The sequence below is a fragment of the Brassica napus genome, chromosome A8 (genome assembly GCF_020379485.1).
Source record: "Brassica napus cultivar Da-Ae chromosome A8, Da-Ae, whole genome shotgun sequence".
Lineage (NCBI taxonomy): Eukaryota > Viridiplantae > Streptophyta > Magnoliopsida > Brassicales > Brassicaceae > Brassica > Brassica napus.
The window spans coordinates 6,434,667-6,451,173 of NC_063441.1; the positions used below are offsets into that span (position 1 = coordinate 6,434,667).

At 45.3% G+C, this 16,507-nt stretch overlaps 1 non-coding gene across 1 annotated transcript; it reads left to right on the forward strand.

The window, feature by feature from the left end:
- Positions 1–7,349: 7,349 nt before the first annotated feature.
- LOC125577549 lies at positions 7,350–7,455 on the forward strand. Its single transcript, XR_007315959.1, has one exon. It is a non-coding gene; the product is annotated as a small nucleolar RNA R71 (small nucleolar RNA).
- Positions 7,456–16,507: the final 9,052 nt, after the last annotated feature.

Consider the following 16,507-nt stretch of genomic DNA (forward strand, 5'->3'; position numbering starts at 1 on the left):
GATACCACTCAAATTACCCTAAGGAGTGTTACTCTCATCAAAAGAGGTTCAGATGTAGTACTTAGGGATCGAATCCACAAGGAGCTAGGGAACAATTAAATCTAGTGTTTATTAATTCTAAAGGTTGTAATGTTTTAAATAAAATAGCAATAGTAACTAGCGAGTAAATGATAAATGTAACTTAGGTTGGAAATGATATTAGATGCAGGGCCACTATTCAGGTGTTGGAGATTATAATTCCTATAGATGCCTAACTGTTGCATGCATGATATATTAGAGCTCATTCGCTTAACTCAGTGATCAGCTGTCGCATGTACCACTGGTTAACAGACTAGATCTTGTGTCTCACCGGTTAGATGCAGACACAAGAGAGTGTCGATCGATAGTCTATTAAGACGTCGACCGATACACTTTGCCAACATCGATCGATTGTCAGTTGAGAACATCGATCGACGGGTTCTAGCCAGGCCTATGCGCGAGTATGAAAATGCTCTACTAAGATTCTAAATTGGCGGTTAGCCCTCTCTAGCAATCCTAATATGATAGATAGATGTCAGGATGGGATAACAAGGGTGCTTGAATATGCAATCCTATGATCAAGTTCTAGTTAGCTAGGCTAAAACAAGCAATGAATACAAATCTATCATGAATATCACAACAAGGCAGATCTATAGTTTGGGGCTAATCCCACAAACCTATCTGAACCCTGGATCTAACAGTTGAACTACTCAGACATAGCAAAGCAATTCATATCAATAGATAAATAGAAACTCATAGAATAGATGATAAGAAATGAAACAAGGAGTTCCAATCACAAGTGATCTTCTCTCCAAATGAAACTTGTAACAAAACTAGGTCTAGAAAAGAAAAGCTCTCTCTGCCGTCAACACTTAGGCAGTATATATTCTACTAGGTTAAAAACTCGTCAGGGCATTTTGGTAATTTGGCTTGGCCTTGGTTAAGTCTGCTGAATCCAAAATGTCGCGTCTGGTGTCTCGACATCGATCGACGGTACTTGTGTACATCGATCGATATTAATCTTCATCTGTCGAGGCATTTCCTGATATCGATCGTCAGCACTGATGCGCATCGATCGATTATTCTTCCTCTCGTCGACCTCTAAGTGGTCAGCTCGGGTGAAATGTCCTTTATGCTCCAAAATGCTCCAAAGTCATAGCTTTACTCCGAAATGCACCTGAACCTGAAAACATACCTAGAAGAGTAGAAACATAGATATATATATAGTAAAATAATAATATACCATGGATAAAAATGGGTCAAATCCAAGGTATATCAACTCCCCCAGACTTACCCTTTTGCTTGTCCTCAAGCAAAACATACAGGCAGTCTCTCTGAAAGAGGTTTGAAAATATTTGGGAACTTAAGATTTTAAAAACATAGAAATCTTTCCTCAACAATTTTGCAACCACATTTAAAAAGTCCTAATCACAAAAGCACACTATGCAATATCCTAGCTTAGCAACCATTTCTAACATAACACAACTCATCAATTCACGTCTGACATCCCCTCTACTGATTTCATTTCTTAGCATAAATAATAAGTGAATGCTTTACCTTGGGAGTATCGATCACAGGATGCAAGGATTTCAGACAGGTATCTGGAGCTGCAGGTAAAAGTTAGTTCCTAGTTTCTCTCTCTCTCTAATTTCTCTCTTGAGTCAAAGTCTGCTTCCATTGCAGGATCAGTGACCAAGATTGGACAGGCTTCCATGAATCAAAACTTAATGGTGGTTGCCACCAAGTTCTGTTCACTTCTTTTTGACCTATATCCAAGAGTTCTTTGCGAAAGCGAGCCTTGAAGATTGCCGCCTCCAAGTCCCGTTTCGAACTCTTTTATTTGAGTCTTTATGAATCAAGCCTTAATGGTTTTAGCCACCAAGTCCTGTTCAGACTCATCCTAATTACAATAGATCTTACTTTTTATTTATTTATTATTATTTATTTTATTATTTATATTATATTATTTTTATTTATTTTTAATAACTAATCTAGGGTCGAAATCTAGAGAGAGAAAATGTGATAAATAATCTAAACCAGGCGTTACCTTCCAGACCTATCTGAAGAATCCGATCCCATGTATACCAAGCCCCAAGACAAGCGGTTATGTCAGGTTTAGTGTTGGAAATCAGCTTTGGTTACTTCATACGGTTCAAGGCAAGTGTGTAGTTGATAGGTTGATCTGCTTTAGCATCTTTAGTGCTATCTGCAATCAGTAAATCTAAATGGTGCTAAAGATTGGTTAGATATTCATGTTTAAATCAATATAAGATTATAGTCCCTATTTTCGATAGCTAAGCATAATTTATTTGAAATTCCTTTTTACGTAAGAATAAAATAAATTATATCAGTAAATCTCTCCCCAGACTTAAATTACACTGTCCCAGTGTAACTCAGCCGGAGTTATGATGAAAGTGTTATGATGTACGAAATGTAACAAGTAGGTAAGATACATCTGACCGGATTATATATCGATCGATGGGTAAGTGTTACATCGATCGTCGTGTGGTTGCCTATGTCGAACGATGTCGACGTCTCATCGTCGGTCGATATTCAAGTCCTCCTACTTGGTTCTCCTAAATCTGAAAGAGATAAAACGAAAGAAATTAAATGCTAGCTAATAAAACCAAAGTAAAATACCTAATAGTGGGTTGCCTCCCACTCAGCGCTTGTTATAGTCATTTAGCTTGACTGTGGTAGTGATTGGCTATTGGGTGGAGAAGCAGCTGCTTGTTGGAAAGCAAGCATCCACGTCATCTCTCTCTCATCTGCGCATTGGACCAAGATGCAATGAAACTTCTTGTGGCCTCATCATTTCTTGTCCATTTGTCATCCATCTTCCAAGTACATTGGAGATGTTCTGTAGCCTTTCTTGAATGTTGTCAATGCTGACCTGGTGCCAGCCTATGTTGTCATAGGCGTATGCTGAAAGATCTGTCAGTTCCTTTTGCATTGACTCCACTGTCTTGTGTATCAGCTGCTCGCCGATTGGTATAGACTCGGCGTCGATCGATGCGATTATGTGTTTGTTGGTCGATCTCGGTGAGTTGCCGTCGATCGATTTTGCTTTTGTCCTGTCGATCGATGCTGATATCTGATGTTGAGCTGCGAGTTGCCTCTGAATGGCTTTGACTTCTTTCTGTAGCCATTCTGCGTGGTTGTCTAGTCCACTGATTTTGTTGTCGAATGGAAAGTAGATGTCATCGCAGCGTTTGTCAAGTCGTTCCTCCATGGTGTCTAGAGCAGTGTAGATCTTGGATGTGATCTTGTCAACCTCTGCTGCTGTGTAAGGAAGTAACTCCACAGGTTTCTTGCCATCGATCCAGGGTCCTCTTAGCCTGTCGATCGATGCTGATTTTTCCTGCAAAAAACTTTGATTAGTAATGTTCTCAATATCCTTTTGGGCATCAAGTAATGACTAGACAATTTGTTTAAATCTATCATGACTGGTGATATAAACGGTCATGCATATCCTCGTAAGTCCTCAGCCTCTCATCTCATTGCTGAGACTTTGGCGTCGAGCGATGTGAAGGTGCACATGTCAATCGATGTGGCTGGATGTCGGTCCTTCTTGCGAATGGTGTCCAGATCTTGCTGTAGTAGCTCGATTTTAGTGCTTAGCCAGTCCACGTTGTTATTGAGAAGGCAGTAAACGTCGTTTATCCTCGTGTCGATGTATGAGACTTCCCATTCATCCTTGTGTTGTGTTGAACATTGCGGTTCTGCAAGGATCTTAGCTGTAGGAAGACTGACGTCGATCGATGTTGCACTTGGTGCGTCGATCGATGCTGAGGTCATAGCTTCCTTCTCAAGTTGCTGACGTAAACTTTCAATTTCTGTCCTCATTTCTGCCATACATCTGAAAAGCTCATTGTAGCCTTTATCCAAAGGCTGATGTATTTCATCTACCAGTGTTTTGAGCTCCTCTCCCAGTTTCTCCTGAGCTCCACAAATACCAAACACCATTTCATCGATTTCTTCTTTGGTGTAGAGTTCTGGTGCCAGTCTTGTGAGTGTGAAGGAAGTGGCATGTTCTGGAAGACAGATGTGGCTCTCTTCAAAAAAAGATGCTCTTTCCAGTATTTTCCTGATGTTGTCCTTTGTGACAGGTATCATCTCACCAGCTGCGCTTCGTGCGTGTCCACGCTCATCTCTGTAGACTCCATATTCGTCCCTTTGTTCCCAAGTGAACTTTCTGGCTCCATACATGTCAAAAGCGCGGCTCCCACATTCATAGCGTCTGTCGATCGACGTCGGATCATCCATATCGATCGACGTTGGTGTTACCCTGTGCGATCGATGTCTCCGTTGTACCGTCGATCGATGCTTGCCCTTTTGGTTGGCGTGATAGATCTGTGTTGATCTCTGTTGTGGCGACTCCTGCGTGGTTGTTAGGATCTGTTAGAATGACGTCTGGAGTGCCACGTTGCTGTGAGAACAGGTTGTCAGGTCCATTGGCTACTTGAAGGATGTCTGCTATGTCCTCTCTGGACACTTGTAAAATCCTTCCATCCATTGCACGTGCGTTGCCATCTGGATCCCTGAAAATACCAAATTCATCAGGTGTTAGAAAACCGTAATCAATGTTTGCATAATTATTCATTTTAGAAATAGAGAGATTAGGGTTTAGAGTAGTATCGATCGATGTAGATACAGTTACATCGATCGATGGCAGAGTAATTTCTGCAGAACTTGTGTTCTTGAGATGATTGCTCTTCATGGATTTTTCTGTTGATGTAGAAGGAAGAGTGTTCATCTTATTTGCTTGTGTGTTTGCTCTGATGTGTGTAGGTGGTTTCGGAGGTGCAAAACGATTTATATAGGTATCTGTAAACCTAGTTAGGGAGGGAATATTCTCCTGCTCCTGAATTTTCGCTGCGGTGCGAATATCGATCGATGTTCTTTTCGGTGTGTCGATCGATGTGAGCGGTTGTTTTGCTGGATGAGGGTGGGTATCGACCGATGTGGAGTGCAAAGCGTCAAACGATGTTGGAAACGTGTTGGTGAACTTGTGTGTTTCAAGTCTTTCATCCTGCAAAGACATTTCTATTGCACGTTCTTTCCAGTATTCCTCATCGTATTCCTCGGTATGTTCCTCATGAGGTGAAGTAATTACAGTGTCAACTGCAAAACTTTCATGGAAACCACTGTCTGCCCAACTGCCTATGGAATAATCATCATGTCCTCTCCTGGTTGGAGGTTGGAAGGCAAAATGTTGGTAACAATGATTAGGTGAAGCGAAATGGTCAAGTGGGTGCATTACGTCGAGTGACGTGTTGTTGTGGTCATCGGTCACCATTGACACATTGGAATCGATCGATGGAAAGTTGGGGTGTCGATCGATTCCGAGTACTCTGTTTCGTACTCCGATTCATACTCTGCTCCACAATGGCATGCGCCAATGAAGCCAAGTTCTTTCCCATAATCCACAGAATTAATTACCTTTCTCTTAGGTCGGATGGGATCGTAGTGGATGTTTGGGTCTATGAGCGTTAGACACAATTTGTTTTTGTTCATGTCACATACAGCTCCTACTGTAGCTAGGAAGGATCTTCCAAGCAGAAGTGAAGAGTTCCAGTTAAGCTCGATGTCTAAGACATGAAAATCTACAGGGACAAGGGCATTACCAATCAGTACCTCCAGATCTCTTATGATGCCTCCGGATCGTTTCTCTGAAAGATCCACGAAGGTGAAGGATTCTGTTGAGGGTTCGATGGTCAAACCAAGCTGGTCTGCCATGATCCTAGGGAGGATACTAACCGATGCTCCTGTGTCACACATTGAATGGGGAAATTCAACACCCTTGACTATGCATGGTATTGCAAACTTCCCAGGATCACTCTTCTTCGTCAATGTGATCCTGTGTTTCATCTTTCCTCTGACTTGATGAAACATTCTCCTAATGTCCTCCTCAGTTACCTTTGTTTCTCTGAAGAACATCCACAACCGGTGTGTGAAGTAAGCTTCATCAAAAGGTTTTTCGATTGGGATTCTGAGGACTCGTTTAGTGAAACCATCCATCTCCTTATCGTTAGCTTCCCTCTTAAGGTTTTTAGGAATCTTCTCCTTTCTTTTCCTTAACCTTCTCCCTTCAGATTCTTGTTCTTCTTGAACAGATTCTGTTGAACTATTTAAAGGGTTGGGTTTTGGTTCGGGTGGGTTTGCTAATGGTTTAGGTGGTGGTCTGAGTGCATTGATGTAATCATTATCGATTGAGGGTAACCGCACTCGGTATGTCAGAGGTGCCTGTCGATCGATGGGAGGTGTGTTGTGACGATCGACGTCGGACTCACTCTGTCGATCGATGGTTGAGTTAACCGATCGATCGATTTTTTCATAGAAAGGGGAGGGTGGGTGAGGATGCTTAGCTGCGAATTCTTCATGAGTTAGAATTCGAACCGCATTGCATTCAGTCGAATTGGCAGACGACGTCGATCGATGACTGGAGTAATCCGTCCATCGATCTTCATCATGGTCTGTCGATCGATGCGAGTTCATCGACATCGGTCGACACCATTGGGATCCGCCGAGACTCATGGAGCTTTCGATTTCGAAATCTCCTTCCTCAAGGTTTTCATTTCTCACCACTTGCCAGAATTCATCATCTATGATGGCATTTACGTGGTGTTTCCCTTTGTCGGCTCCTGCCTCTCTAGCGAAAGCTTCTTGCCTCTTAATAGTCTCGTCTCGCCCGTCTGAATTACTTGGGTTTCAAGTTTTCTCACCTGAGTCCCTAAGGTCTCGATTTTGGTGTTCAGATTGTTGTAGGCAGAGTCTATCTTACCGTTGAAATCCACGGTGATTTGTTGTTGTCCCAACAGTACTCGATCAAGCATTTCTTCGATCTTGCTTTCCTGAGTCTGGGGTGGTGGATTTTGATAGTAAGAGTTCGAGTAGCTCTTGCTGTTGTTGAAGGGTTTTTGAAATTGTGAACTTTGGTTACTTCTTTGGCCATTTCCAAAGAATTTTCTGTTTCCCCCTGGTTTCCAAATTTTTGGAATCCGGTACCTCCGATGTAGTTCACATCTTCTTCTCCTTCTGTATCTGCTACTTCTCCTTCAGCTGAACAGACTTGCTTCCTAAGAAGTTCGTGCACCACATCTAACTTAGCTCTTACTTCGTCCATCTGTTCCTTCCCGATAGAGGCTACAGACTTCTTCCGTTCAGAGTCAGTGTTTTTGGTGCTGCTGCTGTTAGCAAGGTTTTCGATAAGTCTCACAGCTTCCAACGGATTCCGAGTAGTGAAGTTTCCTTCACTCGCCGTATCAAGAGCCATTTGATACTGTAAGGCGAGACCTCGGAAGAAAGTGCTTAGCAGCTGCACTTCATTAAATCCGTGGTGTGGACAGTCTCGCTGGAAAAACCTAAATCTAATCCACGCATCTTTGAAGGACTCTCCAGCCTTCTGCGAGAATGTGGAAATTTTGTTCCGAAGTTCTTCAGCGCGCGCCTCATCGAAGAAGTTTCGTAAGAAAGCATTCTTGATGTCGCTCCAGGATGTTAAAGATCCTGTGGGTTGCTGCCTAAGCCAGTGCATCGCTTCTCCATTCAGCGTGTATCTGAAGAGCTTGCACAGCAGGTAATCTTCGGGACTCCTTCCATCCGAATGGCAGCGATTAGATCCTCGAACCGTTCCAAATGGTCCATAGGATGCTCGTGCGGTAACCCAGAGTAGGGTATCTGCGACACGAGAGTGTAGTATTGAGGCTTCAGCTCGAAATTCTGCTTCTGGATCTCCGGAAGTCGAATCGCTGATCTGTTGGAATAGTACTCATCTGGGCGATTGTAGTCGGCCAGTGGTTTCGATCGAGCGTCCTCATCTACAGGTTGAGCAGCTCCTGTAGCATCAGCATCAGGGATTACAGTTCCCTGAGCATCTATTTTCTGACCTGTTGCATTACGCAGATGACCGGCCTGGTCATACAGGTTTCCGTTCTCATCCTGAGTTAGAATAATAATGTTTACCATTTTTGACGACACGGTATCGATCGACGTACGCGGTGTAGTATCGATCGTTGTCGAACGATTGGGATCGATCGACGATGACGGTCTGGTGTCGGTCGACGGTTGGTTGTGCGTATCGATCGACGACGAAGTGGTTGCGTCGAGCGATGTGGAACGTTGACCTCTACGGATGGTGCGTTCCAAATGAGCAGGATCGTCTGAGAACAGCAAGTCTTTCTCCTTGTTGCTTCGGTACCGCTGGGCATGCACCTGAAAAGACAAAAAAAGAAAGATTATTAGAAAAGGGGGTAAAGAAAAGAATAAGAATTAATAAAACTAAATCTAATGGCGATCAAAGCTCCCCGGCAACGGCGCCAAATTTGATACCACTCAAATTACCCTAAGGAGTGTTACTCTCATCAAAAGAGGTTCAGATGTAGTACTTAGGGATCGAATCCACAAGGAGCTAGGGAACAATTAAATCTAGTGTTTATTAATTCTAAAGGTTGTAATGTTTTAAATAAAATAGCAATAGTAACTAGCGAGTAAATGATAAATGTAACTTAGGTTGGAAATGATATTAGATGCAGGGCCACTATTCAGGTGTTGGAGATTATAATTCCTATAGATGCCTAACTGTTGCATGCATGATATATTAGAGCTCATTCGCTTAACTCAGTGATCAGCTGTCGCATGTACCACTGGTTAACAGACTAGATCTTGTGTCTCACCGGTTAGATGCAGACACAAGAGAGTGTCGATCGATAGTCTATTAAGACGTCGACCGATACACTTTTGCCAACATCGATCGATTGTCAGTTGAGGACATCGATCGACGGGTTCTAGCCAGGCCTATGCGCGAGTATGAAATGCTCTACTAAGATTCTAAATTGGCGGTTAGCCCTCTCTAGCAATCCTAATATGATAGATAGATGTCAGGATGGGATAACAAGGGTGCTTGAATATGCAATCCTATGATCAAGTTCTAGTTAGCTAGGCTAAAACAAGCAATGAATACAAATCTATCATGAATATCACAACAAGGCAGATCTATAGTTTGGGGCTAATCCCACAAACCTATCTGAACCCTGGATCTAACAGTTGAACTACTCAGACATAGCAAAGCAATTCATATCAATAGATAAATAGAAACTCATAGAATAGATGATAGAAAATGAAACAAGGAGTTCCAATCACAAGTGATCTTCTCTCCAAATGAAATTTGTAACAAAACTAGGTCTAGAAAAGAAAAGCTCTCTCTGCCGTCAAACACTTAGGCAGTATATATTCTACTAGGTTAAAAACTCGTCAGGGCATTTGGTAATTTGGCTTGGCCTTGGTTTTAAGTCTGCTGAATCCAAAATGTCGCGTCTGGTGTCTCGACATCGATCGATGGTACTTGTGTACATCGATCGATATTAATCTTCATCTGTCGAGGCATTTCCTGATATCGATCGTCAGCACTGATGTGCATCGATCGATTATTCTTCCTCTCGTCGACCTCTAAGTGGTCAGCTCTGGTGAAATGTCCTTTATGCTCCAAAATGCTCCAAAGTCATAGCTTTACTCCGAAATGCACCTGAACCTGAAAACATACCTAGAAGAGTAGAAAACATAGATATATATATAGTAAAGTAATAATATACCATGGATAAAAATGGGTCAAATCCAAGGTATATCAGCCGCTTGGAAGATGATGTTACTGGAGCTAAACCGGCTATCTACCAGTATCCTTTTTGACCAGGCCGTTTGCTAACCGGAAGTGTGACACGAGAACATCTTGATGAGGTAACAGGACTCTCTCTCGTTCTTTTTGGTTGTGAAACTTATCTCGTTGGTCTGAGAGGATTCCTGCTTGATTTTCATCGAACTGCTCCAGTACTCCTGGTTGTTTTTCCGGGTGGCTGAGTGACTTGCACTGCATGTCTCTAATCCTGCGGATATGACTTAAGTCGTTTCCTTTTCTCTTGCGAGTGTGGTAGGGAGGACTCATCCATCGCCATCATCACGTAGTTAGATTACTCCCCTCTTTCTAGCGCCAAACTGTTAGTTGATTTTCGTGTAGGCTCTTTAGAGTACCACAGAACGATGGATAAGTTGATTTGTTGTGGGATTTAGAGAGACTGAGGAAAATATAGACTTGAAGAGATCTTTATTACATAGAACAAGCTAGGATTACAAGTATATTCGTATGAACCCTAACCCTAGCCGCCTAAGTATAATCTCCAAGTCCAAAAGGTCTATCCATGCTTGAGGGCCGTTGTAGCTCTTATATAATCGTCCAGAAGTCGGTTTCATTAGGTTAAACTCTTCCATATTCGGAAATATGGAAGTTTCTCCTTGTCGAAAGTTTTCCATTTCTTGGAAGGGAGCAGGGTCCAGGGACCGAGCCCAGGATTCCCTCTGGGGGACCCGGGTACTCATTTACCAGGGATCCGGGATCTGTGTCCTGCCTGGAGGCTTGGAGAAATAATACCGGGATAGCCAAGTGATTTTTCATGCCTTAAGATAAATGGAAATCTTCCATTTATCAGGTAACCAGCTTGGACAAGAAGGATTCTTCCTAAATCTAAGAGAATGGAAATTTAAGGATATAATGAATATTTCCAAATCCTAAGAAGGAGGCACGACCTCTTCTATAAATATAGGTTTCTAAACCTAAAGAGAGAAAAAAGACGTCCATAACCATAGCTCACCAATTCTACAGCCGCCAAGGCAAGATTCTACACATAGAAGACCTTCTTCTCGGACAAGCCTAGGAGAGGCTGATCCCGGCAGTTACTATCGACCAGGAGAAGATATATGCTCCCTGCAGCATGTCTACAACTCTACTGACTGGCTGAGGCCATGATCTTCAGCTCATCAGCAAAGCCCATCCATGCTCACTGAAGCACATCGACGCTCCATGCTCACTGCAGCATATCGACAGGTTTACCATCTGTTCGGGCTATATGCCCCCTAGAACGGATGACTCCAACAACCTACAGAGCTACGTGCTCCCTACGCCACGTGCCTCCATTAACGCTACGCGCCTCCATCAGGCTATGTGACTCCATCAGGCTATGCACCCATCTAGGCTTCGTGCCTCCACATACATGAACTAAGAACGGCTTGATCCCTCACTGAAGGGTACGTAGGCAATCCCCATTGAAGGATGCAGCTATAAATCCCAAACATCTTCCTCGGTTCCTCAAGGACCAACCTTGGTAACCGGAACCCTCAACTATAGATCTGGAGGCACCTTGGGACCGACCCTGAGTCGGGACCATCAATTGCAGACCCAGAAGACCCTACGATCTTTACTACGGACAGGCGGTTCCTGCCCAACAACCGACCTTTCTTACTGCTACTAAGGCACTGACGACATATGCCAGCCCATACCCGTATGGCACTACCCTCAGAGCAGGATCTCATGGCTTATCCATGACCAAAGCAGGAGAAAGTACCACGACGACCAGTCTCCTTCTTCTTATCATTCCGTAGTTTGAGCACGAATCACTTGTACACAAAAATTCCCTAACAGTTTGGCACTAGAAGGAGGGCAGTCATATACTACGTGATGATGGTGATAGGCGGAAGAGACATTACATCCATTCCTTAAGAATATTTCAACCCCAGCCCTCTAGGGGGAAGAAACGACGTATTCTCACCAAAATCTAAACCTCACACAGCTGAAACACTTCTTCAAGGGAGGATAACACAACGCCAAAAGAAGTAACTAGATCCAACACAGGGATTACCACCTGGTTCCTACTGGTTCCTGCTGGTTCTGGTCGTATCCTCAGATCAGACTTCCTGCAATTTCTGGTTCCTGCTGGTTTCGGGTCCTATCCTCAGATAAGACTTTTTGCAGTCCCTGGTTCCTGCTGGTTCCGGGTCCTATCCTCAGATCAGACTTTCTGCAGTCCCTGGTTTCGAGTCCTATCCTCAGATCAGATCCCCGCAGTCTTTGGATCTGCCGGCTCCAACTCTCAACCTCAAAGCCAGCCTACATTCTTGGCCACTGCTGGTCTCGGGTCTCAACTGCAAAGCATGCCTCTACAACCGTTGGAGTCAATATTCCCAACCAGGGGCAGTCACCACCAACATCAGGATTAGTGGATAGCAAGCTCTAGACTCCACCAAAGTGTCCAGGCTCATAACTCCGCCCCATAGGAGAAAGACAAGACGTCTTCAAGTAGGGCACACCATCTTTCGGCCGGGCTCACAGCTTTGATAAGTTACATAAGCAGGGGAGTCAAAAGAAGAGTTTCTAGGAACACTGCAGGCATACCAGGCAACCCCTAAGAGGTGTACCGGAGAACCACCTGTCTCTTTAGACTTTAGAATCTAAGGTGTAATGGAATCCTAGATAATCCTAATAGCTGGGTGGATAGAACGCCTTTTAGTGCTCGTCAACTTCCATTGGAGTTGTTCCGCGAAAGAATCCCTGCCCAAGCGTCGGGAACACTGCTTCTATGCATCCTGAAGAGGAGCCGAAAAAAAACGCGAACTCTACATCAAGACATGATGGGCTTCTGATTCTTGGGTCCAATTAGAGCAAATGAGAGTAAAAGAAGCCGGAGAACACACGTTCCAGCTACTATTCATCTCTGGGTTCCGGGTTCCAGCTTCTAGGTTCTAGATCTCAGGTCCCGGATCCCAGGTCCCGGATCCAGGTTACGGGTCTCCGGCTACCCACCTTCATGGAGGTGAAATCAAATGGCTCGACGAAAAAGCAAGCTGACCACCTTACAACCGCTTTTCCCGGCAACAAGCCCTGATAGACCTCTAAAGGAAATTATGGCCTTTTACCCCCTACAAACTCTCGGGGAAACTCAGGATCCGTGCCTCTCCAAGTCTCCAAGGCTACACCCCTCGACAAGTTGTAAGAAACGAGAATTCCCAATGAAGGAGTCAAGAATACGCCAGTCTACAAGGAAGTAGGTCCAAGGCACGTACCTTCCTGAACTTCTACGAAAGAGATAACTGAGAGAAAAGAGGGGGCAAACGAGTTAACACTCAACCCAAGGGGCAAACATGCATCAACAAATCTTGTTGGCTTTCCCACTAAAGGGAGGATTCAAGACAAAGCGATGGTTCATTTAGTTACATCCAAGAAAAGCTCACCATAGAGTGGCTCACCCAAGAGGCAGAAGAGAGCAGCCAGAAGAGATTAAACGACATCGACAAAAAGAGAATATCTACCGATCCTCATGTGCCAGAGCACTAGTTCCAAGTAGCCTCCAGGATATCATGGATAAATCTACTGGTCCTCCAAGAGAAGTAGCCTCCACGCCTCAACAAAGATCTCCATTCCTCCAAGGTCCTATTACAGGCCTAAGGACCCTATATCCAGCTGACAAATGTCAAAGCTCATTGAAGCATCAGCAAGTCCATCTCCGCCTAACCCTACATCACTAGGAAAAACCTACGTGAGTTACAAGACCGGAAAGAAAATCTTGTCGTCCACTGAAATAAAAGATCAAGGTCCTGAATCCTACAAGATCACCTTCAAACAGGTCCAGAACCTGGAAGTACTCATCAAGACCCCGGTCTACCATCTGGAAAAACGACTCTCTTCCAGGTTCTAATACGGGCCAGGCCTAAGAAAAAATCAGAAAAGGGAAGCAGCGTCCTGTCCACTATAAGCATGCTGAGATGGAACGACTCTGATTGGCCAAACTACACATGTTATCTCCCGACTTCACCCATGAAATCGAAAGATAAGAGGCAAACTATTGGGAGTAAATAATTTTGGAAAATACTACTCTTGTTTCCGGGCAGGACCCTGTCTCCATTCACCCGAATGAAAAAGTTCCGGCTCCGACCTCTGCTTATATCCTTAACATCAGGTAAAATGAAAGGTAAAAACTTTCCAAACTCTTACGCAAACGCAAACAATGGGTATGAGACTTAAGGCAGGAATAGGTCTGATCAACCTGAGTATGCTTGTCAAAACTACCTATAACCCCGGTATAGGCCTAGAGCCATATCGGGGCCCCATAAGCAAGAGTACTGTGACACCTCCGGGTTAATTCAGGGAGTTTGCATATTGCATAAGTACTGCCACGTGCAGGGAGCAATACATAAATTCCATCTTCTCCAGACGTGGAAAGCAGCGTAAGCATGTCACTTGGGTTTCCGAATCCATGCCCAGTACCCCTAAGTCTGATAGTGGCTTTCTGCAGAAAGCAGCATGCAGCACGAGAACTCGATAGTGACCAGTTTCCGAGCGGTAGAATGCGAAATCCCAACAGGTACCGGTAGTGGCCTCACCTAGGATGGCAGAATACGGTCCCTTAAAATACCAATCAAATACCCCTGGGTTATTAACAACTTTCGGGTCCCCATGCAATCTCCGGGTCCTGAAGAGGTCCTGAACAAATTTCTTCAGGACCTGGAAAAGGTAAACCTCCAGGTTCTTTTTAACTCTCGGGCCCAACAACGACCTTAGGGTCTGAAAGAACCTCCGGGTTCCCAAACGACTTCGAGTCAAGAAGCAACCTTCGGATTCAAACGACTTCAGGGTCCTGAATACGACCTCAGGGTCTAGAGGAACTTCCGGGTTCCCATCGACCTTGGGGTCCCAAAACGACCTCAGGTCCTAAATACGACCTCAGGGTATAGAGGAACCTCCCGTTCCTAATCGACCTTGGGGTCCCAAACGATCTCAGGGTCCTAAATACGACCTGTGGGAACCGAAATTCGCACTGTCGATTTCCGTTTAAATAAGGAAACTAAGAAAACCCTAGTTTCCCAGAGGACCCGGATATCTGTTAATTACCACACGTCAAGCAATCAGAACACGAGAATAACAACGATAAAAATAAGAAATCGAAAAGAGAGCAAAATAGATCTTATTCCGAATCTGCGTATGAGCGTTACAACAAGGTATAAGCCTGGGCTCGAGAGCTGTCGGCGAGATTCCTAGTTCTAGCAACCCTAAGACGGCTAAACCTAATTGAGTCGCAGCTCGAAATAACAAAAACGGAAAGTTGCCTAAATCGCTCTAAGTGCTAAGTTTGCTCTGAAAAAGTTCTCCCTCTCCTGCTCCTCGCCTAGGACTCCTTATATACTAGCTCCAAGGTCGGTTTACGCTTTTACTCTTCTGCCCTTAAGCCGTCATAGCATAAAAATGGAGATATTCCATTTTTCCCCGATCTTCACAATTATCTTCAAAACTTCCGTATTTATCCGCGGAAACTTGACATTTATCCTTCCTCGCGGGCCAAGCGCGAACCATGCTGTGGTTCACGGGCTTTTGGTTAGGAAAAATCGTAGGATGGGCCTCGAGTCGTGTTTTAGGTCCCTTTGGGCCGTCTTCCGACTCGACACGTTTACTACGAGTTTTCCGCGGTTTCTAATCCGCGAAGTTTGATCGATGAATTAGAATAGCGGGAAACATAGACTGAGCTTGCTACGGTCTTCGGGAGATAGCATTCGAAGGTTTGACGAGAATGCAAGGACTGGTGTCGTATCGATGTTCGGAAAGGTTCAATCGCTATACAGCGACCGATCTTTGGCTCGAGCCCGGTCGCTATGTAGCGACCGAGCGAAACGAGTGCTCGGTCGCTACGTAGCGACCGAGCTTCGGCTTGAGCTCGGTCGCTACGTAGCGACCGAGCGGAACGATCGCTCGGTCGCTGCGTAGCGACCGAGCTTTTGGCCCGAGCTCGGTCGCTACGTAGCGACCGAGCGGACGATCGCTCGGTCGCTACGTAGCGACCGAGCTTTGGCTCGAGCTCGGTCGCTACGTAGCGACCGAGCGGGACGATCGCTCGGTCGCTACGTAGCGACCGAGCTTGGCTGAGCTCGGTCGCTACGTAGCGACCGAGCGGGACGATCGCTCGGTCGCTACGTAGCGACCGAGCTTTGGCTCGAGCTCGGTCGCTACGTAGCGACCGAGCGGGACGATCGCTCGGTCGCTACGTAGCGACCGAGCTTTGGCTCGAGCTCGGTCGCTACGTAGCGACCGAGCGGGACGATCGCTCGGTCGCTACGTAGCGACCGAGCTTGGCTTAGCTCGGTCGCTACGTAGCGACCGAGCGGGACGATCGCTCGGTCGCTACGTAGCGACCGAGCTTTGGCTCGAGCTCGGTCGCTACGTAGCGACCGAGCGGGACGATCGCTCGGTCGCTACGTAGCGACCGAGCTTGGCTGAGCTCGGTCGCTACGTAGCGACCGAGCGGGACGATCGCTCGGTCGCTACGTAGCGACCGAGCTTTGGCTCGAGCTCGGTCGCTACGTAGCGACCGAGCGGGACGATCGCTCGGTCGCTACGTAGCGACCGAGCTTTGGCTCGAGCTCGGTCGCTACGTAGCGACCGAGCGGGACGATCGTTTGGTTTGAATCCCAAAGAATACTTCTTCGTAGAAATAACCTCGTATAGGTTATTTTTACGAAAATTACATCCCTTCTTTTACTAACTCTTTCGGAAATACGATCTCTGAGGATTTTCGGGTGGTAATTCCGTCGTAACCGTTTTTGACCCCAACAGTTAGCCCCCCAGCCCGTTAGGATCATGCATGGGGGATCCTAGCGTGCGGTTAGGCATGTTTGGCAA